Consider the following 27,261-nt stretch of genomic DNA (forward strand, 5'->3'; position numbering starts at 1 on the left):
GTAACAAACTTCTGCTTTCTTCCATCCAGCCATTCTTCTATCCAGTTTGCTAACTTATCCCCCACACGTATAGAGATAGTTTTTTTTAAAAAGCCTTTGTGTGCCACCTTGTCAAATGCTTTCTGAAAATCCAGTTACACCAAATCTACACCCTTACCTTACTGATTATAATAACTTATAAGCAACTGTGAATTAATAGTAACTATAACTTTATTATACTAATCAAAAGAAGCTTTATTAAAACCTATTTTTAGATTTTGTTGTTGTTTGAAGACTAATTGTTTGTTTCTGCTACATATGTTGTTGTTTTTTGTGGTCTTCAAGCACTTGTGTTGTATTTTCCTAAATACAAGTAAATATAAAGGATTACAGACTGGCAGAACGTTGAAAATATTTATATACAATAAAGTAGTCAGAGTGATAAATATTGAAATTGTGTTTCATTCTCAGTATTTCTTTTTCAATATATGAAGTTGTCATTTATCTTGGAAAAAAGATGTATCTTTACCTGTGTATCATACCATTAAGCTTATCTAATTCACATAAGAAAATTTTAATGTGGTTTAGTAAACCAGATAATTAGTTAAGTTTTCTACATCATTGTTTATTAGATTAATAATTTATTTCTTTACATTTGCACCTTCAGAACATCTTACTGGAACAAACAACTGGAACTGTACCAAGTTAGTTTAAAAGGTTTTGTTCTTTTATATATGTATAAATTTATATATGTGTTATTGCTTAACTAATTATATTTATATTATTGTTTTCAGGCTATAAGTATAAATACAATGGTTAAGAGTAGAATAGGAGTTTAGCATTCACAGTTTGTTAGGTGTAATGGGTGCAATGAGTGGCTTTTATTTGGGAACTTGGGACTGAAATGTACTTTTAAGGAAGTTAGTAATGAAGATGTGCAATTTTTATGTAGAGTTTGTAGGTTGGAGGAGAAATTGGAGGCAATCGTGATTAAAGTAGAGGCAATAGACAAAGAGAAGTGTAGACTGTGGGAAATGGCAGCAGGAGAGGTTTAAGTTTTGACATGAAAGGGATACATCAGCTAACAATGACTTTCAGGAAGTTAGAAAGAGTACTATTACAGTAAAAAGTAGTGAATTTAGTTATAATGAGCCTATTCTATTGAGCAACAGATTTTAGCTCTTGGCTTCTGCAGATGAGGAATTATTGGAGGGATGGAAAACAAAAGGGTCAGAGAAGGATGTGAATGATAAGGAGGTTATAGTTATAGGTGATTCCTTGACAAGGCATGTGGATAGAATAGTCTGTGGAGTAAATAGGGAGAAAAGAATCAGATTATGCTACCCAGGGACACAGGTGGAGAATATAACTGACATAGGAGATATAATAAAGGGGGTTAGCAGAGATGCAGTTTTTGTGGTGCATGTAGGGGCTAATGATGTAGGGAAAAGTAAGTTAGAGTAGCTAATTAATAAGTACAAGGGGTTGATAAAGGCATTTAAAGAAATAGACCATAACTTAATTTTGTTAGGGATACTGCCAGTAATTAACTGTGGGGATGAAGTTATAAGTTGGTCACTAGAGCTAAATACTAGGCTTTTGTTAGTTTGTAAGGATGAGCAGATTGGATTTATGGGACCAGTTCAGTGGAAGAAGGAAGCTTTTTGGAATGGATGGTTTACATTTAACTAGAGTAAGGGCTGGTTTGTTTGCTTAGGCTATTAACTCAGCTGTAAAGGAAGTTTTAAACTAGGACTAGACAGTGGTGAGGGCCAGGAAAAACTAAATGCAAAAAGAATAAGAGGCAGAGAAAAGTTTAGCATAGGAAATGAGTATAGAAGTAATTATAAGGATAGGCTTAATTGTTACTATTGTAATGGTAGAAATATAAGAAATAAAATATATGACTTTAGAGCACTGGTTGGAATGGAGATTTTGATATAATGGGAATAACTGAAACATGGTTAAACGTAGATGAATTTAATGACAGAAATTTCTTTGAAATACAGGGTTACAGGCTATTTAATAAGGATAGAGTATTAAAAAGGGGGGAGAGGAGTGGCTTTATATGCAAAATGTGAGTTACATTCTGTTGAAGATATCAAAGATAATAGCAAGGAGATTGAATCCATTTGGGATTCTATCAGTGAATATAAAGGGAAAAGGCTTTTAGTGAGAATTTTTTACAGGCCACCAAATGATACTGATGAAATTAGTGAGAAACTTTACAATGAGATTACGATTTCAGCTGTTTATGATGTTTTAATTATGGGTGATTTTAATTTCCGGCATATGTATTGGTAAATTCTAGAGTCAAACTATGAGGGAGGAAGGTTTTTGGAAACTGTTCATGATGGCTTTCTTCACCAATTAGTCAAGGAACCTACTAGAAACAATGCTATTTTAGATCTATTGTTAACTTCAAATACAGAAATGATTGAAAGGGTGGAAGTTGGGGAACATCTGGGTGCAAGTGATCATTGCTGTATTAGGTTCATTGTTTTGCTGCATATGGAGATAAGAAATAATGATATTTTGATTACAAATTTCAAAAAAAGCAAATTTTGAAGGGATGTGACAAGAATTATCTGTTATGAATTGGGCAGCTGAATTATTTGGAGACACTAATCAGATGTGGAAAATTTTTAAAGATAAATTTTTAAATATTCAAGGTAAACATATTCCTCATAAAAATAAAAGGATAGCTGCAAGTAAAAAACCAGGTTGCCTCACAAAAATTTGAAAGATAAAATTAAAGAAAAGCATCATAAATTTAAGAAATTTGAATTGACTCGTATGACAGGATATTATAGAAGATCAAGAAAGTTGGTGAAACAGGAAATTAGGACATTGAAAAGGATGTATGAGAAAAGATTGGCTGGAAAAGTAAAAACTAACAGTAAGGATTTCTTTAAATACATTAAGGGTAAATAAAATGTTAGGATGGGGGTAGGACCCTAGAGGGATGATAAAGGAAGGCTAGTATCTGATGGTTATGAGATGACTGGGTTATTAGATTTGACTTTTTCTTTGATTTTTACTAATGAAGATTTAAGCAGTGTTCCACATCTTGAACAGTTGATAAATGGGGACAAGATCAAACAAGATGATTGCATTAATTCTGAGCTGATTAAGAAAAAATGTGGTAGTTTAAAAAATGATAATGCTCCTGGACCAGATAATATTTCCCAAAGGGTTTCGAAGGAGGTTAAAGATTGGATATGTGAGCCACTTGCTACTATTTTTTGTCAGTCCTTGAATAGTGGGAAGGTATCAGAGGATTGAAAGTTAGCTAATGTAACTCCTCTTTTCAAGGGAGGTGATAAGAATTGTCCCAGTAATTAAATACCCATTAGTCTTACATCAGTTGTGGGAAAAGTTTTGGAAAGTCTGTTAAAAGATACTTTGCAAAGTCATTTAACAAAGCTTAGAATTTTATTGGATAGTCAACATGGTTTCACAAAAAGAAAGTCTTGCCTTACAAATCTTTTGACATTCTTTGAAAAAGTTACTCTCTATGTAGATTTGGTGTATCTGGATTTTTGAAAACAATTTGACAAGGTGGCACATAAAAGGCTTGTAAAAAAATTTATCTCTATAGGTATGGGGGATAAGTTAGTAAATTGAATAGAAGAGTGGCTGAATGGAAGAAAGCAGAGGGTTGTTACAAGTGGAGTTCAGTCAAACTGGATTAATGTCACAAGTGGGGTACCTCAAGGCTCACTCTTAGGATCTTTGCCCTCTTTGATTTACATCAATGATATAGATGAAGGTATAGTAAGTAAATTACTTAAATTTCCATATGATATTAAGGTCTTGGGTGTTGCTAGCTGTGAAGAGGATGCTGCTGATTTACAAAAGGATTTAGATCATTTAGTGAGTTGGGCAAATAAATGGCAGATGAGTTTTAATTATAATAAAGATTGTTAAGGGAATTGATAGTATTGATGCATCATCTTTTTTCATTTTTAACAGTGAGAATAATAGGACTAGGGGACACACATAAATTTTGGCAAGGTAGGAGTCATCTTCAGCTAAGAAAGTTTTATTTTTCTAACAGGGTGGTTGGCCTTTGGAATGGGTTGCCTTCAGATGTTGTAGAGGCAGTAAATTTAAGTGACTTTAAGAAAAAACTTGATAAGTGTATGAATTATAGTGCTAGCTTTAAGATTTTTTAAAATTATTTTAATTTAGTTTAGAGGAAGGAACAGGTGAGATGAACCAATAGGTCCCACGTTGTCCCAAAACAGTATGTTATGTTATATATTCTTCAGGGCCTATAATCATGTGTACAACAAATAATTATTTTTAAATTTGATTATTTTATTGTTCAAGTTATATTGCTAAATGGATTAGAATACATAAGATGAATTTCCCATATTGCTTTTACTTTTTTGTAATGTGTTAATTATAATGTAAAAATAAAAGATCTTTTTTACATTATTTGAACAAATGAAGTTAAGATCTCTTAGCAAAAGAAGTCAAATTGGCTTGAAAGAGCAAAACCATTGTACATTGTTGCATAGAAGTGTACTATACTATGAAGAAACTATTCTCATAATCTTTTAACTTCTACATGCATCATGCTACTCATTATGTACAACTGCTTATATAATGTGCTACTAAAAAGAATATAAATGGAAAATGTATCAGTGGCTAAACTTGTAACTGGAAGGAGAATAAAGTTGTATGTCATATATAAACAAATAAAGTTTTAATACATATAATAAATGCAATATATTTTGCTTCTGCTTACTGGAATTTAGCAAGTAGAAAAAACAAAAACACTAGACTATTTTGTGATGGTGATTAGCCAATCAGTAGTCTTTGTCTCTGAGGAAAAGCATTTTTGTTCACTTATTTATTACTCAGGGGAGAATGTCATACCTTTTAAATAGATCACTACATTCATATAGAAATGTTGACTAATTCAAAGAAGCTATTATAAAGTCAAAGGCAGTTGTATTAGTTGTAACTGCTTCATATTTGTGAGATATGCATGTGATTTGCAGAAAGTGTTTTTTGAAGACAGTTTATTATTTAGTCATATAGAAAAGTATACTGCAGAGTGTCTTGCAAATTAGGACTTTATAGCCAAATTCTTGGGGAAAATGATGCTTCAGGACACACTAAAAAACAGTATTCATTTATTTGTTCCAGATATGTATTGATACAATCATGAGGTAGTGAATAAGTTTTAAAGTATCATTATGTACATCATATGAATAAGCAACAGAGATGTTTATTATTCTAATATATAAATCTATTTAAATATGTATTTACATTATATATATGGTTTAGTATTCTGCTTATGTCTCAACAGTTTGAACTTTTACTCTGCCCTAAATATCATTCTCAAGTTTTGTGAAATATAGAACCTACTGAATATTTCCTTTTCAAAAGGAAATAATAGAATGTAACAATGAAGATTTTGGTATTTATATAGGAAAAGCATTAGATGGTTTTTTATCTCGAATATTACTGCAGTGACTTGATCTCAGTTTTTAATAGTGTTCTTGTAGCATTTGTTACTAATTAAGCTATCTACTTGTATATGTACCTCACTATTACTTAAGTAAGTTCATGTCGGCAGTAACATTCTTCTGATCGTTAATTTATTCCCTCTCATGTTATTGTTACATCAAACAAGTTTTCCCATTATATTCTATTGTAATTTGTCTGGTGAAAGTAGAAAGCTGCTTCAAAAAAGTTGTATGAATAAAACACACCTTATTAAAGAGTAGCCATTTACTCAAAGTGAAACATGTCCCAAATGTCTGAATTTCAAGTCATTAGTTTAATATTACTGAAATCTTCATATCCATATTAAACCTCATGTATAGTTATTCAAAGAACATTATGAAAGTTTCCAGTTCATGTTATTCAACATCTGGGAAAAAAATTGATATTACACATGTTACAATAAATTATTTTATTTCTAATCTTAGAGAAGAACTGGAAATTCATTAAAATTAGAGAAATTATCTAATTTTTTTAAAGAGAAAATATTTTATTGATATGAAAGACTATTATTAATTGTAGAATTTTAGCATCTCTTCTTGTAGAAGTTATTACTTCATGACTATTATGTAAGTAAAAAGCCTGCATTGAAATTGTCATAATATTTTATAACATTTTGTTCAGCGTAGTGTTACTTAAGTTATATATAAAAAAATAACTTAATAATTTTAATTGAAAATGTTTTGCACAAAGTGTAGTCTGTTCATTGAACAAATGGCTTTTTCAAGGATTGGTATTAATATGTAGGTACAAATAAGGTAGTATAAAGAGAACTTCAAACAAAATTGTGTTTACTACAAAATTAAATTACTTGTAAGATATTTTATTTACTTTTATTGCTCATTATAAATTTATATAATTAGAATTTATATTTCAACATAAAAGTATGTTAATTAAAAGGGCTGTAAATTAACTCTTATATTTACAGTGTATATGTTTGTAAAGAATAGACAAATATGCCATTTAAAACTTTTCAGTGGTGAACAGTTTTTTACTGATAATACTAGGAGTGCATTGTGAGAGGAAAAAATGTATATGTATAATATTAAAAGGTCTGTATATGCTCCTTAGGAGTAAGGATCCTGAAGTAAAAATTAACTCAAGACTATGTTTTAAAAGTTTTTATTCTTAGTAATACTCAACAAACTCAATAAAATTATTTTGAGTAGCAGAAATATGAATGTACTCCTATTTGGTAACTATAATTGTAGGATATCATAATCCCTTTGTGATACATGTTTTGTAAATATTTTTTTCTTTTATATTTAGAGACAAAGCAACAACCCAAAAGGAATGAAACCTCAGTTATCAAAATGAGAGGCAAGAGATCTATTAATTTTGCTTGTATGGTACAATTTGAATCAAATACTTTGTCTTTTATCACTTAATTAAAGAAATAATATGATGTATTTTTTTCTAATGTTTGTATACTTTCTTTGTAATAAGGTGGATTGAATTTGTAAAACAGTATTTTTTTCTTTGGAGTCATGTTTACTTTTGATAGTAACTTGTAGTATGAAGTACCAAGTTTAGTCATTTCTGGTTAAAGTATCAAATATTTCCAGCAGAAAATATCAAAGCATATATGTTGTATAATGTGTAGACATTAGGAAAAACAATATCAAATTTGAAAGAATTTGTTCAGTCAAATTTTACAATATTAATTGATAAGGTCAACAACTTAGGAGAAATTCTCAGTCTTGTATTGAGGTACTGTATGTGTTAGTATACTTTTGCAAATCCGCATATCTTGTAGTCTAGTGGCTTGATACATTCTGAGTTCTAACATTTAACCTCAGGTTACTCCAATATTAGTAACTGGTGTCTATAATTCTAATAATAATAATAATCATCACCATTTCATATATAAAAAGAATTAAAAAATAATAATTTTAAATCTCTAGAAAGCATGTAATAATAAAAATTGAGAATCTATACAATAAACAAAAATAAAAAATGCTATTCTAAAAAGTGGAAGGTTTAATTAATTACAAAAATATGAAATCAAATTTAAAAAGTTCATTGTATATGATCATTCTTTCTTTGTTGTTTTATATGCACCAAGTCATATAAAGCCTTTATTCAAAGTAACATTTTATCATAATAATAATGTAGAAGAACATTCAAGAAAGTTTCATCCATGTGGATAAATGGCATCTGAGAGTTAATTCAATATTGTGATTTTGATTTTAAAAGTAAGGCCTTTTTGACTGAAGATGAAAATAATGTATTGTATAACTATTAGATATAAGAACTTAGATCTAATTTCTAAATATAGTACTGTATGTTTTCAAGAAAAAAGTAATGCATTTTAGAAAACACTAATAACTGATGTTAGATAGGGGCTAATCTCAAACTAAATTTGAAATTTACTTGTTGCTGATTGCTGATTATTCCAAATTATGTATACTTAGAAATACTCTTTAAAATACTAAAGGGAAAAATCACTCAAAATGTTGAAAGTTTTGTTTCTTATAGTTAAGAGACATCTTAAAACAGTTTTCATTCTCTCAAAAAGACAAAACAAATTGATATTATTAAGATGGAAAGCTACCATCATATAGTTTTCACCAATCTGATTGCTTATACTTTATACCCTGAACTTAGAAATATTTTAATGGAAATTAAAAATGAAACTGTAGTCAAAAGAATAAAATTCTCAACTACTTTTAAGAGAACCTTAAAAAGGTGTATGTAAACAATTACAAGCATGAATCATGTAGAAACTGTGCAAGCTAAAAATCATACTGATTGCGAGTGTAGAAAATTTGAAATCCGTGTGTTTCAAAACTATAAGAATATGAAGACTCAAATTTATAAATAAAAAGACATGGTGAGAGACTATAGTATGCTGCAGTATTTTGCAACTGTTTAGATTTACATATTTTACAAGCTTTTATCAAGGAAATAGAAACATTAATAAGGAAAATATCCAAGGTGTTTGATCTGCAGGAAAAGCAAAAAAAAAAACTACTCGTGATATTTCTTGAATGCAAACCAAACTTTTGTTTTCAACCCTAATATTGATAATATATATATATATATAATCACCGTTAATGTTTTGTTTCTTCATTAGTAATGTTCACTTAAGCTTACAAAACAAACAAGTTTTATTTTTGATATTTGGTATTTGTTTGTTGAAGCATTCCAAAAGCATACACTTACTTAAAAGAAGTAATACCTGTTAAATAAGTTCCTTTTTTTTAAAACAAATATTAAATATGTTGGTTAATTTGATTTTTCCTGAACCCTTGAATGATTCTGTTAATATCACTCTATCAGATGCTCTCCAGGAATGATACACAATTTTTGAACTATCTACAATCCTGAAAAATACATTTCTGGAAAAAATGTGTTGTTAAAGATGTAGTTAAAAATTGTTCATGTGGTAGTGCATAGAATAATGTACTGATGAGTAATTTATTTCAAACATAATGACTAGAATGAAACAAATTTTATTTAAGAACAAATTATTAGAGGCTCATGATTAATAATTTTAAAGCCCTAGTGACCCAAAAGTCAAAAATAAGGAGATGTTTTACTGAAAAAAGACTAATCTTTAGTTTGAAGGGACAATAAAGTATTGGAAGAAAAACCTTCAAATTTTACCACAAAATTACCGTGAAGAATATTGTTGTGTAGCTTGAATGTCATAATACTTCTGAAGTAAACATGAAGTTACATTTAGCATTACAAAAATTATTTCTTTACAAGAAAAAAAAAAAACTTAAAATTTCAATTGATAGGAAACCTACTAAGACCAATATTTCCAGTAAGAATACCATTTGACATTATATTATAAAAGCATGGCAGTACAGTGATTATTAGGGAATAGAAAACTTTCAAAATGTAATTTCAATAATGATTGATAAATTGGTTACACTGGCTGCCAAACATATTAAAGAAAATTTAACCAAATGTGATTTAAAATGTTTAAGACAGTGTATATATATTAGGAAGCTGAAGCTAAGTAATGATGGCATTGTATTTTTTTTTTAGTGGTTAATATACAAAGAATTAGGTATATTAACAAATAGATACTTTGATTTTAATTGGATTATCATCCTATCTAGAATTTTAAATAGGGTGAGAGTTTATAGTAATTTGGAAATTGAAAATTTACACATGCTTTAATGTTATATTGAAAGTATTTTACCTGAAATGTAAATTTAGAGATAAAATATTTAAACTATAGCTTATTATTGATTTAATTCTCTTTGTGTAAGTATTTATAAGAATATTTCTTTTAACATGCAGTTTATTTTTACCACATTGAATACATAATTTGTATTGTAAGAGTTTCATGATAAAAGTTTGTTTTTAGTAATTCGTTTTTTATAAAAACAAAAATATTTCTTTAATGATGAAAACTGTCACTAATTTTAAGTGTAGGTCATAGATTAGTATTAGCAGAAAGATGGTTTGAAGTAATGTTATTTTAGGTGGATTGTGTAATCAGAAGTATGCTCCTTTTTTATGAGTGTTATGAAAAAGTTGTTAGATGGTTAAAGTAGCTCAAAAATAAATATCTTTATATTCAGAATGCTTAATTAGTAATAAGATAGATTGTTTTTTTTTCTGTCAGCACTTTGAAGAGTTAGGAAAGTTGTGGATAATTTCTTTTATTATGGAGGAATGATATTTTAAATCAAATAATGAGCTTCAAATGTGATTTTCAAGAACAATTAATCAAATGTACATGAGACTCCTTACTGGAGAAGGAATATTGACTATAATTTCAAATGTACTATCTGTATCTACAAGAAATGTGGCAAACGTTTATTAAAATGGACAAGTCTGTTGAACACAGGTGTGTTACAAAAGTAATTGTACACAGGACATGTCTGTGAATTAACAAGGTCAGTCTGACTCAGGCTCTGATAAGTCAAAGTGCAAGTTGATGTTCATGTGAAGAATAAGAATACTTTTGTCCATCATACATTTGCATATTACATTTACAGAACCTCTAGTACCTTCGAAATGCAAATCTACAGTTTTTTTCATTATCCTTGTATATTATATCTGGTGTTATCTCTCCTTCACCATGAAGTGTTGCTGAATCAGCAATGTAGGGTAAAATGTATAGTTGGTGACTCTAACATAAAATACATAATACCATGTTGAATGTCACTCTGTAAAAGGTTGTCACATGTACACTTTGACCCCCACCCATGTACATGGGGTTAAAGCAAGCTAAGAGTGTAGATGTATTCCAATATTTCTAACAAAGAAGTTGTTCTTTCATACACTAGTGCAAGGATCAAGTTAGATTAACAGCATCCTTTTCCCCCTCATTCGCTTAGCTTTTTCTGGTTACTTGTGTCAAAGTGGATAAGTTTATCTATATGAAAATGCAGAATAAAATTATGAAATTTTTGGCATAAATATGTAATGGTTTAAAATGTTCATAAGTTAACAACAAATAGAGATTTACATAAGAATTAGATGTACGTTTCATTTTTTAAATATCATTCTGCAAGTTTTTCACTTTAATGGATTTTATATTATGAGAGAAGGTTTACAGATGTATGCTAGAAATTCAACTGGTAATGCATTGTTAGAGAGCGAACACACCTGTTATTGATTAAGGAAGTTTTATGATCCAAGGATAAAATTTTTGTAATATTTCAGTTACTAACTTTATATTGTGCAGTTATAAACTCATATAAAGAAGTAAAATAAAGAGAGTCCCCTCTGTTACTCCGAAAAGTAAACTTACATGTGTTTATGTTATCAATCTTATAATTTTCTTTTGATGTATACTAATCAATAATTAAATTGTGTTTTGAAATTGTGATATAATTGCATTAAGATGTTTTTGTTTACCAGTTGTATTTTTAATCCTTTTCTGATTTTGATTATGAATGTCATTTAGAACCAAACAATTTTCTGTTAGTAATCATGTTCCATTCCATCAATATTCTATTGATATATCTTGCATATTATTTTCTATTTATCCCTTTTTAACTAACTTGACATTCACAATTGCAACATAATTGCAGAAGTGATATATAATAAAATATTTATTGAACAACGTGAAGGTAGAATATACAATCATAAACATTTGTAATTGGAATGCTAAGACTCAAATGAGAAGGTGGGTGAATGTTAGAAACCAATAAATGAATTTAGATACAGACCCACAAATAAATAAGTAAATGTACCTGTATAGCTAATGATGAGGAATTAAAACGAGTTTAACTAAACATAAATGTATTATTATGTAACCTAGGGGAATTATGTTTAACAAGAAAATTAATCACAAGAACCACATTTGTTCTGCTTCTAGCTGGAAATTTGAAGCCCATTGATGAGATTTTGTGCTTACGTTGGCTGTCATTTCTGTGGTTGTGTCATTCGTCATTAGACTGTTTTCCACCTCTTGAATCTGTCACAATTACCAATAGGGCGACTATTTATTTGAATAATTTAGACAAAAATAGGAACACAAATGCCTATACAAGACTCTACTAACATTTACTACAAACACGGGTTATTTACCATATCATTATTAGGGGTTACCATTTCTATTAATGTGTAAGATGTGTACGTCTGAGGGTCACCCCCATTTCCAATTCTGCTGACAGAATGGTTTCGCTTAAAGGAAGCTGTTCTTCACGTGTTTACGGATTAAGAGCGTGTTAGGCTACGTTGTTTGCCAGATGGGACAAATGAAATTTTGTGTGGAATTTAGGGACTGACTAAAATTCTCTGAATGACTGGATTTTCTGAACCTAAAAAAGGGATGTGTGGTTACCCTAATTACAAGTTTTGAAGAATTTATTTAAATGTTTGATTTCCCCTCTTCAAGCCATTAACGCAAAGCTAAAAAAGATATTGTTCATTTCAGGTATTATGAGATATCTTTTGAAAAAAAATCTAAAACTTCAAGCGTTCTTGGGGTTAGTGACCGTTACATTGTGTCCGTAGTGTTTGAAGAACAACAATTTGGAAGCTTTAAAAATTTTGCATTTGATCATTTAATAATTGTAAATAGAGTAATATTTTAGAATAAATATATTTTTGGACTGTGATCTCCAGTGATTATAAAAACAAATTTATTTACTATTTTTGTTGTTGTTGTTGTGTTCAGATTAAATCAATAGGTATACGCAAGTTCTTACATACTTTTCACAATCCTTGCTCATGCGCATGTGCCACGTGCTTTTCCAGAGAGCACGTGGCATAAACCTTTGGAAATCGGCGCGCGTTATGAAAACTTGCCATTTTCCTCTTGTACGTATATTTGATTGGCTGAATTCTTGTAGACTTGTCTCTCTGAAGCCAATTATCTAGAACGTGGCTACGTCGCTTGTAAGTCTAATACATGGGAAGGTGATTGGTCAACTTTCAAACAGAGAGGAGTACAGCTTGGCTTGTTAACCACCAGGAGCGAGTAGGGGAGTACTTGACATTTAGTTAATTGTCTGCACACTGTGTGGCGGTAATTTTCCAGAAGAGTAAAACGTTTATTGCGAAATATCGTTTATATCTACGTGTATTTTAACAACATCTTTAAAATTTCAGTTTTATAATTTTTATTGAAATTATTAATTTACCAATACAACTTAATTTCATTTATCAAATCGAGTAGTATATTTTTAAATATATTTGCTAATGTAATATTTCCCGAATTATGTTAATTTTTGATGAACTGTAGTTTTGTGAACAGTCATAAAACATTCAGAAAAACAAATACTCACACACAGAATACAACAAATATTTCATAATGGTATTTTATAGACTACAAAACCGCGATAAGTTTGATATATCGGACAGTAGGGAAAGTTATGTAATGAAAGTCTTGACCTCATTTTGCATACATTGTAGGTAATCTGATGTTAAGGTGAACAACTTTTGTGGTTGCTATAGTAACACCTGACCTTATTTAACATCAGGATGATGAGCTTTCTGGTCCAACTGTCTCGACCTGTCTGTGTAAAGGTTCATGCCTTTATCACGTGAACAAGGCGTCCATGGGCATTTTTCTGTTGGCGCTTGCGTTCGCGAGGTACAAGATGTTTTCGGAATCAGCGTCTTGAAGTGACTACAGTGCATATGCAGCGCTACAGTAGTATTTGTTATATTGGTAACTAGCAGTGCCGCATTGCTAACCTTGTTACCGTAGTAACAGACGAAGCGAGAAGTCGAGAGAAAGGTCGGTGTTTTCTTTATATTTACGTTTATTATCCAGATTTTCATATTTGGTCGCTTGTAATTTCTCTTTGATTTCCGTATCTTCTAAAAGCAGCAAAGTTAAAAATATCTTCAAATTCGCAACTATTTAACAAGATATGAAATTGTCAAAAAGATACAAGGGTTTTTTGGCGAGCAAAGAAACACATCAAGTGGTGGCTAAGGGAAAGTACTTCCGGTATTTCAATATCGTCTTTCTATTGTAACTTTTCTCTCTGTTGATAAGTGCAGAGAAAGAAAGTTTCGACAGCTGTAATTCTTCTGTTGCGTAGATTTTTCTGATGTATACAACCCCACTATAAGGCTGGTTTTGTGAACACAATCTGCTATGAAACCTACCATACAGGAAGTAGGTGCTATCACGTATTTGCATCCCCTTAAACGGAGCATGCGCGTAGATTATTTTTCTTGTTCATTATTGTAAGTTTCACCTGAAGGGTTTTGATGGTAGGAGACTCTTTAGGTGTGGGTGTGAATAGGTAATGTCTGTGATGATGGCTTGTTTGTCTGTCGACCTTCAAACTGTTACTACTAGATTTTTTTCAATTCATTTATGAACATTTTTAATATTTTGTTTCCAAAGTTTCTTACTCTTGTTTTTAAATCAGATAAATTGAACAATGATAGGCCGACTGGGTTGTTTTATGCTCTGATACAAGCCAAACAAGATATATGGCTGGGGTGGATGAAAGCTGTCATAGTCGATCGAGTCGTTGCTGTTAAACATTGGTGAGCTGTTTGTAAAATTACGTCATGTCTAGATTGGAGATTTTTTCTCATTGTTCTATTTTTAGCCAGTAAAATATTATTTTCAACAAACGAACTCGCAAGAATTGTGTAAGTAATAGCACAACCATTTGACATCCACAATTTTCATACTCGTATATCTTTATATTGTTTTAGTATAAATCAATACAACATTTATTGCCTTATGATTTGTCAAATACTATGTATCATTACACAAAACTTCCAATTGTGGTTTTGTTGCAAACGGTGGGGTTATTTTTTCAAATCTGTCAACAGAAAATTTGGTGCTTTCTTTCTACTATGAGATTGGGACGATGTTCACATGTTTTAAATATTTACTGCATAATTTTGAATTAATTGTTTTTTCTTTGTCTGAAAAAAGGATACATACATGTAATAGCCACATATGTAGAAAGCAAAGCACCTGATTTTATATTTATTTTTACGTAACTTTAAGTCCAGATAGGATGTAATTAGTGATATTAGGATTATTGCATAAAACCTTGTAATAATTACAGTTAAAATCCGGTCGAACGTGTCCTAGTGTTTAGCATGTCGGACTATTGATTTGCTGGTCCATTTTTCGCGTCCTTTGGGACCGCGAGTGCGTGATAAGAATGATGGTCAAATCCCAGTACTTGTTCTAGCAAGAGTTGGCAGTAGGTGTTTTTGACCAGCTGTCTACCCTGTAGTCTATCAGCTCAAAATTAAGGACTGCTAGTGCACTAAGCTTTTGAGTAGCTTTGCGCGAATATCCGAAAAACAAATAAGCCATTAAAATCCCCAATGGGATTAGAAAAAACAAAAAACTGCTAGTCACAAGTACAAGAATGAAAGTGTCCTATGATAATTTTGACTGAAACAAATCTATTGGCCGAGAGTTTTTGGTTTGCTAAGGTCCCTGAAAAGTCTGGGGTTGTACATGTTCTCAAATGCATTCTGAGCCATAGTGGACAACTTTCAGAATCAAAATTTAACTTGACTTTGTAGAAAGCAAAAGGAAAAGAAATTCAGAAATCACTTACAACTTATCATACTACCAGATTGACCAATCTGGTAACCCCACGAGGCTAATTAGATTTTTTAAACGTTAATACTCAAATATTTTACATGTATGCCCATTTAATTTTTAAAAACTCAATTGTACATAAGAAATATATCACTGAATTAACCAGTTATGACCCTTCCCCTGTACAAACGAAAATGGTTGAAAGTTTAGACCAAATAAAGATTAAAACAGTGCTGATAATAAAACTCACAATCTGTGTGTACTTCACATAAAATTTAATCATGCTTTGTAATCATACCTGGAAAAGGCCATTTTGACGGATTTCTGTCTACAGATGGAGTACTTTCACCCATGCAAGTAAAGCCCATGAAAAGATTGTAAGTACAATCCATGGTAGGATTTTAATAAAGCTAATGATTGGATTTTAAATACAGTTCGTGGTAAGAATTCTGAGAACTTTTTAAAGGAATGTAAGTACAATCCCTGGCAGGTTTTAGTAAAATCCATGATTGGATTAAACTGTAAGTAAAACAATTACAAGCTTGCAAGTGCACCTCGTGGCCTGATTCTAAATAGAACATTTGACAGGATTGTAATTAGTAGAACTCTTGACTGATTTACAAGAGAAAACCTGAATAAATTGAGGTTGAAATTTGCTGTGATAATAGTTGTATTTATAACTCTTGACGAGGAATTATGACTAAAATCCTGAGTCGATTACCAATAAAGCTCTTGATTGGAGCATTAGTGTAACCTAAACGTTCGACAGGATTGCTAGTAAGATACCTTTATAGAGGACCTGACATGGCCTGGTGGTTAGATCACTCGACTAGCAAGCTGCGGTTTGTGGGATCGAAACCCGTCGTCGAACATCCTCACCCTTTCAGCCGTGGGTGCGTTATAATGTGTCGATCAATACCATTATTCGTTGCTAAAGAGTAGCCTAAGAGTTTGCGATGCGTGGCGTTCACTAGTTTGCCTTCCCTCTAGTCTATCACTTCAGCATTAGGGATGAAAATAAAATAAAAACCGACTGTGTGAAAACTTCTTGAAAGACTTGTAAGTTGTTGGCATTATTATAATTGAAATCTCTGATAAGATCACGAATAACACACGTAACAGGACTGCAAGAAACCTTCTGGAAATACTATTAGTAAAATTCATAGCATAATTGTAAATAAGCTCCTTAAACCAATAAAATGATCGATCTTCCCGTGTGTAGGTTATTATAACTTGTATACAGCGCATCTTTACTTGTACAAAATTCCAGTTCACTTGTATATTTATTGCATTTTTGTACATTTGCCTTTCCCTCACCCTAATTTAGTCATATAGAAAACTTTGCCAGAGCTTCATAGTGACTCAGCGGGAATACTGATATCACTAAAAACCGGGTTTCGATATCGGTGGTGGGTACATAATAGATTAGAAGTTATTCGTCCTATGTTAACTTGATATTTGTGTTTTACTTGTTCCAAAATTATTCTTTGCAGCATTCGCAAACAACAAACAAACTGGGTCATAAAATAGAACATCAAAAGGGAAAATGTTCTCAAAATTCTCCTTTGTTATATAAATTAATAAAACTGTCTAATGCATGGGCGTTCTGTGAATATTCATAGTACTTTGTCTAGTTACGTTAATTTAAAAATCTTTATCTAAGAAATTTTTTATTCATTGCTTTTCTACAGGTTTGGGCGTGGCCTTTAGTTAGCATTCCTATGACTGTGAATCTGAGGATTAATAGTTCAGGACGTATTGCTGCAAAAAACGCGCTATTCACTTTGGGACTATAGGTACCATTGTTCGATCAGATAAGGGTAATCCAAGAGTTGGCGGTGGGTGTTGTTGACTTGCTACCTTCCTTCTAGTATGTCAGTTCAAAACTAGAAGCTTGGCATAGCCTGGTGGTCATAGCGCTTGATTCGCAAGTTGCAGTCACGGGTTCGAATCCCGTCATCAAACATGCTTACCCTTTCAACCGTGACAGTAAATCCCACTTTTCGTTGGTAAAAAGTGTACCCCAACTGTTGGTGGTAGGTGTTGTTGGCTAACTGCTTTCTCTCTAGTCCTGGGGTTCCCAACTAGGGGTACGAAATGAGGGTTCAGAGAGTGAGGGAAAGAGGCCTATACCAAGGTCCGTTTTCACCCCAAATATCGCCAAGAAGAAATGTCTAATACACATTTTAGGGAATGATGCGAGGGCCACAAAAGGTTGGGAACTACTGCTCTCGTCTATCACTTCTAAATTAGGGACGGTCAGCGCAAATAGCCTTCGAGTAGCTTCACGGTAATTTCAACAAACGAACAAAATCAAAACTAAGAACGGCTATGTACAGATAGTGCTTGTGTATCTGTGCACGAAATTCTGAAATAAACCACCTTGGTACTTTTTTTTTTTTACTGTATACAATTGTCTATTGACTATTTATAGGACTTTCCGTAGTTTATCGAAGAATTATGTTGACTCCACATGCTAAAGCTCTACGCACATGTTAAGAGCTTATTTCAAGAAACTACGGAAGGCGTACACGAATATTCCAGATTTTTTTTTTTTTGCAAGTAGTATTTATTCCCGCCGATACATCTTCGGCGATAGCATATTGTGTAAGTATTTTTAAACTGTTCGGCGTTTAGGTAGTTAAAATTTCGTTATTTTATGTAATTCTATTTTTAGCACTTTTTTACCGGCAAATGTTCAATGTTTCCATGTCTTTCACTTCCGACATTTCTCTGTAAAATATAGTGTTTTAATTAAACTGTTAGGAAAGAAAACCAGTTTATTCTCCCAAATTGGAATTCAATCCACTAGCGCCCCCTCGTATAATAGCTTTTGTATTTACGGAATTTCTATGAACATTGGTGTAATTAGGTACGGGGCTGGCGGCAATGATGAAACAACCCGCCAACTTTTTGAATAGTTTTAAATGAAAATTACTACTTGTTGAAAATTTTAAATTCAGGTAACCCGTACGTGTAAATTTTAAGAATTAGAGAATTATCCGAGCCTATATTTATATGATGTATATATATTATGGAATTATCGGAGTATATATTAATATGATGTATATATTATGGAATTATCCGAGCATATATTTATATGATGTATATATTATGGAATTATCCGAGCATATATTTATATGATGTATATATTATGGAATTATCCGAGCATATATTTATATGATGTATATATTATGTTAAGTACATTTGTCTAAAGTCAGTAGAATTTACCCTCCCACCCACAGTTTCGTAGGTTTGCTCATGTGAAGTATGATGATTCAGTCCCCAGTAGCACAGCGGCATTTCTGCGGACCTACAACGCTAGAATCCGGGTTTCGATACCTGTGGTGGGCAGAGCACAGATAGCCTATTGTGTAGCTTTGTGCTTAATTACAAACAGTCAAAAATGTATATATATATATATTTCTTGTATTTATGTATATTTCAAATATAAGGATGACAAAAAAAACAATCCTTACGGAACCAAGACAATATAGGAATGATGGCCGAATTCACTAATTTTTAGAAAAAGTGTCATCAGGCGCTTGTGGTATAACTACCAAAGATGCACCCCCCCCCCACCCACACACACATAAAAGTAATTTGGATCCCCTGTATTTATTCCTTTTGTCGGCAATTAGTAAGTTTGTCAGGCCCTTCGATCACCCTTTCTAATAAGATATATAAGTGTACATGCGTTTACAGTAAAGTTCGAAAACAACACCCAACTTATTGTTGTGTCAGAACATGAATAAAATACACACACAAATGTATATATACATATATACATGTGTGTATAAATTCAATGAATATTATAAAACTTGATGAGTTTAGCTTTCCAGTTTTAAACTTAGTACTTCGCATTTGCAATAAATAAAGTTAAACCCTTTGTGATGTTTTCTTGGGAATCTTTATAATGCGCAGCATAACAACGTTTTTACATTACGAAAATAAACATTGTACAGTTAACACGTCACAGTTTTAGTGAACATTGTCCAGTTTTGAAAGTACTTTTTTTTAGCAAAATCAGAAATTATTTAGTTACCGTAGACTAAATACATAAACTAGTCTTTGTTTGTGACAAATAAAAAAGTTCCGTGTTTTGCATAAACCTCTTCCGTTTTATTTAACGGCCCCCCCAGTTGCACAGCGGTATGTATACGGACTTACAACGCTAGAAATCGGGTTTCCATACCCGTGGTGGGCAGAGCACAGATAGCCCATTGTGTAGCTTTGTGCTCAACTACAAACAAACTTATATAACGTTTTACCTGAAAATGTGATTTTAATCCCCATTAGCATTTCTCTTACAAACTATACAAAATTAACAAACCTGACAATTTCTACAAATCGCTTTAAAACTAGTTTAGAAAGACTTATTGATATCAGTAGGCAATCTTACCACGGTAAAGGGAATTTATCAGTAATATTACTACTTTCTTTTTTTAAAGCACATTATGTGTAAACCGTGAAATAGATGCTGTGCAATTAGCGGGATTTTACATAACATACTACAGACTAGACCTACAGTCAGTAACTACCCTCAACAGTCAGATGTATGAATATTCACCAGTCACCACTAACAAACATAATGTTGCTGTCCAGTAAGGGAAACGTGAACTATTTTTGTAAATAGTTTTCACTACACTCACTAGATGGCACAAATATTCAGGTAGTCAACAGTAAACAGCCAATTCTGAACCAATTCTGTGAACAAGCCTTGGCCTACACGGATGTTCCTGCATCTTACAAAAAATTTGTATGCCATTGTGTAAGTGAAATCACTACTTTAGATTGTGTAGCTGAGAGATTTAAGTGACTTTCAGTGAAAATACTTATTCTGTATGTGCCATTAATAGATATTTCCTACCATAAAGTATCTAGGGCAAAAATGGGGGACTTATTTGTAAGTATTGCATGAACATGTACGTTCTTTACTCTACCACAATGAGTAACTACGTGAACAATCGAAAAAATTATTTAATGAAGTTAAGACATTTCTATCACCAAAGAGAGCAAAGGCTCAAATGTCAGTAGGCCAAAAATTAGCCTTAGGCCTACTTACTTAGAAATACCTTAGAATGTTTGCTTAAACGAAGCCAATTTGAATCTGCCCTCTGTATCTGACAAAGAACCTTTTCGGGGATACTAACTCGTCAGTTTTACACACTGCCTCTTCAAATCTACATCACGTCATTCATGCTTCAACATGGAATATATGCTGATTTTATGAGAACAGAGCAGCAAAATTCTGCTTAGAAGTTGCTAGTAACTTAGTAATAATGATCAACTATCTGTTAGTACGTATATTATGTGTAAGAGTTGCTAGTAAGAGCAGTTTATATCACTGAACTTGAAGTTATACTAAATGGAAGTATGAAGCCCAATCTATCATTTGATTCACCACTTGTCTCCGAGTTATACCGGTTTCGGGGAATTCCACTCACTGTCAGTTTAGAGGAATGAAGTGATGACTACTCATCAAGGACAAATAAAAAAAAAACAAGACAAGTTGTTAACTGTGTGTTATATGCATGGTGTTGCAAACTGTATTTTACTTATAACATTAAATGTATATTTATATAAGATTTGTACAATATGTAACATTAATACTACTAATGTATTCTTATGAATTATTCAGGAGACAAGCTGTTTAATATACTAAAAATAAATACAAAGCTCAATCTGTCATTAGATTCACTACTTGTTTCTGAGTTATATCAATTTCGGGGAATTCCATATCTCATCAGTAACCCTGGACAAGAGCCTATCAGTAAGTACATCCAACTATGCAACTTCCAACCCGAGATTCTTATACGGGATTGGCCGTAATGTGAAGCTGAAAGTAACAGAAGCACGCATACTGGGTGTTAAATGTGATGGTAGAAATAATTTACATAATGAACCAGTTGGGAACTTCGTACTTACTTCATAATTACAACACCCCACCTGTTGTATACACAAATGTTTGCACCACCACAAAGGATAAATATGTGGCTGCAAAAAAAATCAAGATCATAAAAGAAACTGTGTAGCAAAGTTCCTTGATGTTGTAAGAAGCGACCCAACAACATGAAATAAAAATAATCTTGGCAGCTATTCCAAGAGAAGTATTCTGGCCATTCCATAGGAGTCTACCCTTATATCATACATATCTTGAACCATTTTACAGGTGACGTCATGAAGCTGAAGACATGATCCATCATCAAGATGCAACGCACATATAGTAAAATTTGGCTAAGGTTCTCATCCTTTGTGCGCGCTATTTACTAACATTCAGAAGAAGAAGAGAGAATCAAGTGTTTTTGTAAAACATGCTGGAGTTTTATTATGTTTTGCCTTACAAACCTAGGCTAAACAAAATTTATCTTTCATGCTTAGCAGTCTCTAAAAAAGTCATACATAGCCTGGATAGAACGATCAAGGTCCGACTTCCGGACAGCGAAGTCTTTGGAATCTCTTACCATATGAATCGCAACTCTTAAACCAGTTACATCAAGAATGAGTCTTGTTCTAAATGTTTCCTATGGTTTTGAAAATTATTTGACACTCAATTAACTTATTTTCCCAGTCACCAACTCTGAAGAGCACCAAATCATTGACGTTTTCAAGAAAAATAAACTTGCCAATCATCCAAACATTCGGGATCTTTCGTAGCATAAAATAGAGCGTGTCGAGGGAACATTCCTGTAATAGAAGGTTTCAAAAGATATGCTTGACGTTTGAGAGAGGAGTGTACTGTCTGATTGGGCTAAGATCAAGGAAAGTCTGTGAGCCAGCTCATTAACATGGGTATGTTTAGAGAATTGAAGTGATGACAATTCAGAGCCAAAGGTATAGTCCGTTATGATATGATGGAAAGGTATTGTGGTTCGTTTCCACTGCCTAGGGGTAATTGTCGTTATCCTTAACCTGTTTTCATCTTGTACTCTAAAAGGCGCAACGAACTTTCTTTGGAAAGGGGGGGGGGGGTGCCAATGCATATAATGCTCAAACTAAAGATTTTGGCCAGAGAACCTAGACCGAAGACCCAAGCTCAAGAACTACTATGAAATAGCATGTTTATATTAAGAAAAGCAAATGAGGCAACGTTAAAAAAATATTTTGTGAAATGTCAACTCGGTTCCTACTATATTTAGTTCAATATTTTACTCTTTATTTTATTAGCAAAGTAAATATTTTATTAATGACTTAACCACTGTTGAAGTGTTTATTTGTAAGTGAGTATTTGAGTGATAAAAATGTGATGACTTTGAATAAGTACTCAACCACCAATAATTATATCTATTTGCCCCATGTTAAAGAAGGTCCACCTTTCGAAAGCGCTCGGGTTATAGGGCCTTGCAAAAGTTCCAATATTTTGTTGCCGTTTGAGCTTGCAGTCATGAAACTTTCAAATGGACTTTATATTTTGAATCTACACACTCTACTTCCATACTGAGTAAGCTAAAAAAACGTTGATATTATGTAAGTAAGTTAAGTTTCCAAAGAAAATTAGAATATTCTCACCTGCATAAGTATTCAACCTCTATGCTATGGCAACCCTAAATCAGTTCAGGTTCAAAAGACTAGTTTGAAATGTCACAAAATTGGTGTAATGGTCTCTATCTGTATGAAATCAAAGTGGTTTAATTTGACTTCAGAGTAAATGCATCTGTTCAAGCCACAACTCGCATAGTGATACGACAAACCAACCATGAACACCAAGGAGCTTTGCAAACAAGTCAGGGATAAAATTGTAGAGAAGCACAGATCAGAAGAAGGTTACACGAAAATTTCAAAATCGTGATTATCCCTTTGAGTACAGTGAAGTTCATTAGTAAGAAGTGGAATGTGCTTCCTACCTACCACCCAGATCAGGCCGCCCTTCCAAACTAAGCAGCCGGGCAAGCAGGAAACTGGTTACGGATGCCACTGTGAAGCCAGCAGTGACTTTGAAAGATTTGTAAAGTTCCATGTATAAGATAGGAATCAGTGTTCATACATCGGCAATATCCCAGTCACTACTAAAAGCTGGTCTGTATGGGTAAATGGCAAGAAAGAAGCTATTAGTGAAAAACAATCATCATAAATCTCACATGATGTTTGCGACAAGGCATGTAAATGATGCTGCATACATTTGATAGAAGGTTTTGTGGTCAGACGAGACAAAAATTGAGTTTTTTGGGCTAAATTCAAAGCGTTACTTCTGGCGCAAGCCCAACACAGCACATCCTAACTGTTAAGTATGGTGGTAGCAGCATCATGTTATTGGGATGCTTCTCATCAGCAGGGACTGAGAAGCTTGTCAGGATTGAGGAGAAGATGGATGGTGCAAAGTACATGCGAATTCTAGAGGAAAACCTGCTTGAGTCAGCCAAGAATCTAAAACTGGGTCGAAAATTCACATTTCAACATGACAATGACCCGAAACACAAGGCCAAAGCCACACTGGAGTGGTTTCAAAAGAAGAAAATGAATGTCCTGTAGTAGCCCAGTCAAAGTCCTGATTTGAAAATAATAGAGAATTTATGGCGAGACTTGAAGATTGCAGTCCATCAATGATCCCCAACGAACTTGTCAGAATTGGAGCAATTTAGCCAGGAAGAATGGGCAAAAATTACGCCATCCCATTATGCAAAGCTCGTAAAGACCTATCTAAAAAGATTCACAGCAGTAACTGCGGCCAAGGGTGCTTCCACAAATACTGAATTAGGGGACTGAATGCTTAAGCAATCTGCAAATTTCAATTTATATATTTTCTTTGCAGGTTTTGCTGACATTCAATCTCCTTCACACATAACAGTGTTAAGTTTGATCATTAGAGATTTTAATAAAAACAAGTTCATTATAAAAAAAAATGTTTAAATTATTTGTGTATCATCAAATGTGACATTATTGATAGGGGTGAATATGTTGCAAGGCTCTGTAGGTATTTTTATGCTAAATTTATTTTTTGATCCTATGTCTTTTTCCTGACCTTATAAATATCCGTTTCAAATACACTTTAAAACTACATAATTTTCTTATAGTCAGAAGAATGCTAGAAAGTATAACTTATTGATGTGGGTAATACTAATTCCAGGAATTTTGTATCTGTTAATAATAAAAGTAAGTACGTCGATGTGTAGTAGCAGAATAAGGACAGATGGAGGTTAAAGTTATGTGAGTGTATAACATCATCAATATAAACTCCTACTGGTAATTATCTAACGTTATTAGAATTGTAACTTCTCTAAAAATACACAACCAGCTGTTTTCAGTCTGTGGTCAGCGGACCCTTAATGGTTTGCGGGCTCTCCTTTAGGTGGTCTGTAAAGCGGCAGCACAGTATAGATAGATCCCACTGTAATGAATTCAAATTCGATGACGAGGAACCCACTTTGAGACTAACAATGCTTGGAGACGGCTCCAAGCATTATTATATCCCACTCTAGTACGCCGAGATAAAAATAAAAAAACATTCAGGTGGTCCGCAAAAAAACAAAAAAAAATGTTTGAGAACAATTGCACTTAACATTATGAACGTTTAAGGTATACATGACTTGTTCATGCAGTTGCATAACGAACGATGATTGAAGAAGTTCGTATTTTTGCAAATAAAAGATAGGTTATTTGAAGTATTATTTAGTGAATTATTCTGTTGATTTTTGTTTAGTTTTTTAGCTTAAAAGCTACCTATTCTAATACGTCATCAAACCTCAAAATATTCTCATGAAGTTGTGTTTACTCGAGAATTATTTCACCGATTTGCCGGGCATGGCCTAGTTTTTAGCGTATCTCTGGGCATCCCATTGGCATAAAACTGTTCTCATCACTTTGGGGTCGTGAGTGCGTTATAAGAGTGATGAGTGTAGCACAAAAATTGGCGATAGGTGTTGTTAACTAGCTTTCTTCCCTTTAATTAGCATGATATTTCACGCACGTTGCAATATAGCTCCGTTGTTTTCACGGAGATATAGTAGTCATTGTAGCGGTTTTAATTCGCCTATTTCCTAAAACACAAGCAAGCAAACCTGTGAACATAATTCGGACACCATATATTTCCTCCACCATATATATATATATAAATAAGGTATTGCCCACCATTGGTATTTGGTGTATCCTTTTTAGCGTAGTTTCACGTTCTTTTGAATCGTAATGATAATTATTTCTCTGATATTCAGACTAACAAGGTCACTGATTAGTAGTTTATATGTTTTATTTTATAGCCTTTGTTAGGATAAATCTGTGATGGTGAATTAAGCACACACATCTGCTTGTGTTTATTTTTCGACGATTAATATTCAACATACATTTAAATTGGTCTACGGTTCTCCCCTTATCTTGATATAGCTTAAATTGTATTTACATGGCGAGAAGTAGTGTTAAAACGTATATTTTAGAGACTGAGTTAGCCACCCTTTTGAAATTGCGCGGAAATCGTCATTTACAGCAGTTCTTAACTATTTATTAAGTCTGAGAATATAGGTAGTCTTTGTGAAATTTTTCACTTTTCCTTTAGTATGAAATATTTATACGACTGGGGAATCAGATGGCTCATTTCCAAACATTGCTAACTAACTTTTGTTGGTGGACAATAAATAAGTACATAGTTATACAAACTTTAAGTGTAAATAATATTTGAAATCGCCTTTTCATTAGCTTCATTGATATATGTATCGTACGTTTTGAACTAAAATATCGTAACTGTGTTAGTCGAATCGCGTGAGCTGGAAGATCTTTAAAACTTGTGAAATCACACTCGGAAAGTTTTCTCACGGTGGTATGAAGTACTAGTGCTGTGATATACTAAAATATATCTCTTGTCCGTGACATTCAAAATCACGCAGTGTCAACAGAGAAAAATGGACGTTAGGTGGAAAAAAATGTCCGAGCATTTTCGGAAAGCTTGTACTTTCCTTTACCAATGTCTGTACGTCAGTTAGTATGGTCGATTTAAGAATATTTTTTGAATATTCTTCAGCTTGTTCGCTCGACAGACCTTCCTTACATTTGTCTCTTCCCGGCATGGCCAGGTGGTTAGGGCGCTTGACTCACAATCTGAGGGTCGCGGGTTCGAATCCCCGTCCCACCAAACATGCTTTCAGCCGTGAGGGCGTTATAATGTGACGGCCAATCCCACTATTCGTTGGTAAAAAAAATAGCCCAAAAGTTGGCTGTAGGTGGTGATGACTAGCTGTTTTCCTTCTAGTGGTTTACTGCTAAATTAAAGACGGCTAGCGCAGATGGCCCTCGTGTAACTCAATTCAAAATGAAACAAACAGATCATTTTCCCCTTCCTCCACCCACTTTTAACAAAGACGCACGTGACCACAAGTAACTCTGATTGGATACATTGCGATGTCAGGATACAACATAACTTGAGGAAATGTTTTATTTTGGAAATTAGCAGATTGCAAAAAATAAAATAACAGTGGAAACTAAAGGAGCAAGGAAGTAACTTCAAAGCTGGATGATGTTTGTTTGTTTGTAGTTAAGCACAAAGCTACACAATGGTCTACCTATGCTCTGCCCACCACGGGTATCGAAACCCGGTTTCTAGCGTTGTAAGTCCGCAGACATACCTCTGTGCCACTGGGGGCGGATGGTGTTTATTTTATAGAAAAAGAAACAGATAATATTCAGGAAACTGGTCTGGAAAGCAAAAGAGACATAAGTGAAACTACTTAGAATAAAAAAATGTCCTTTATAAAATTAAATAGACGATCAGATTTGTACCTACTTCTGTTTCGATTTTCATGGTCTGTGTAATTTGTCTCATGTCTCAAATGTGTATATGTTTACTCTTCACGCATCTTGTTAGTGTATGTATGTCTCCTTTGCTAGAG

General features: G+C 32.9%; 1 protein-coding gene across 1 annotated transcript in view; it reads left to right on the forward strand.

Moving 5' to 3' along the window:
- LOC106461769 (serine/threonine-protein kinase tousled-like 1) overlaps positions 1-27,261 on the forward strand; it is a 95,974-nt gene that overhangs the window by 6,604 nt on the left and 62,109 nt on the right. Inside the window, exon 2 of the mRNA XM_022396676.1 lies at positions 6,769-6,819. The gene's annotated coding sequence lies outside the window, so the exon portion shown is untranslated. The remainder of the gene's footprint in view (positions 1-6,768; positions 6,820-27,261) is intronic.

The sequence above is a fragment of the Limulus polyphemus genome, unplaced genomic scaffold, assembly GCF_000517525.1.
Source record: "Limulus polyphemus unplaced genomic scaffold, Limulus_polyphemus-2.1.2 Scaffold0, whole genome shotgun sequence".
In the NCBI taxonomy this organism is placed as follows: Eukaryota; Metazoa; Arthropoda; class Merostomata; order Xiphosura; family Limulidae; genus Limulus; species Limulus polyphemus.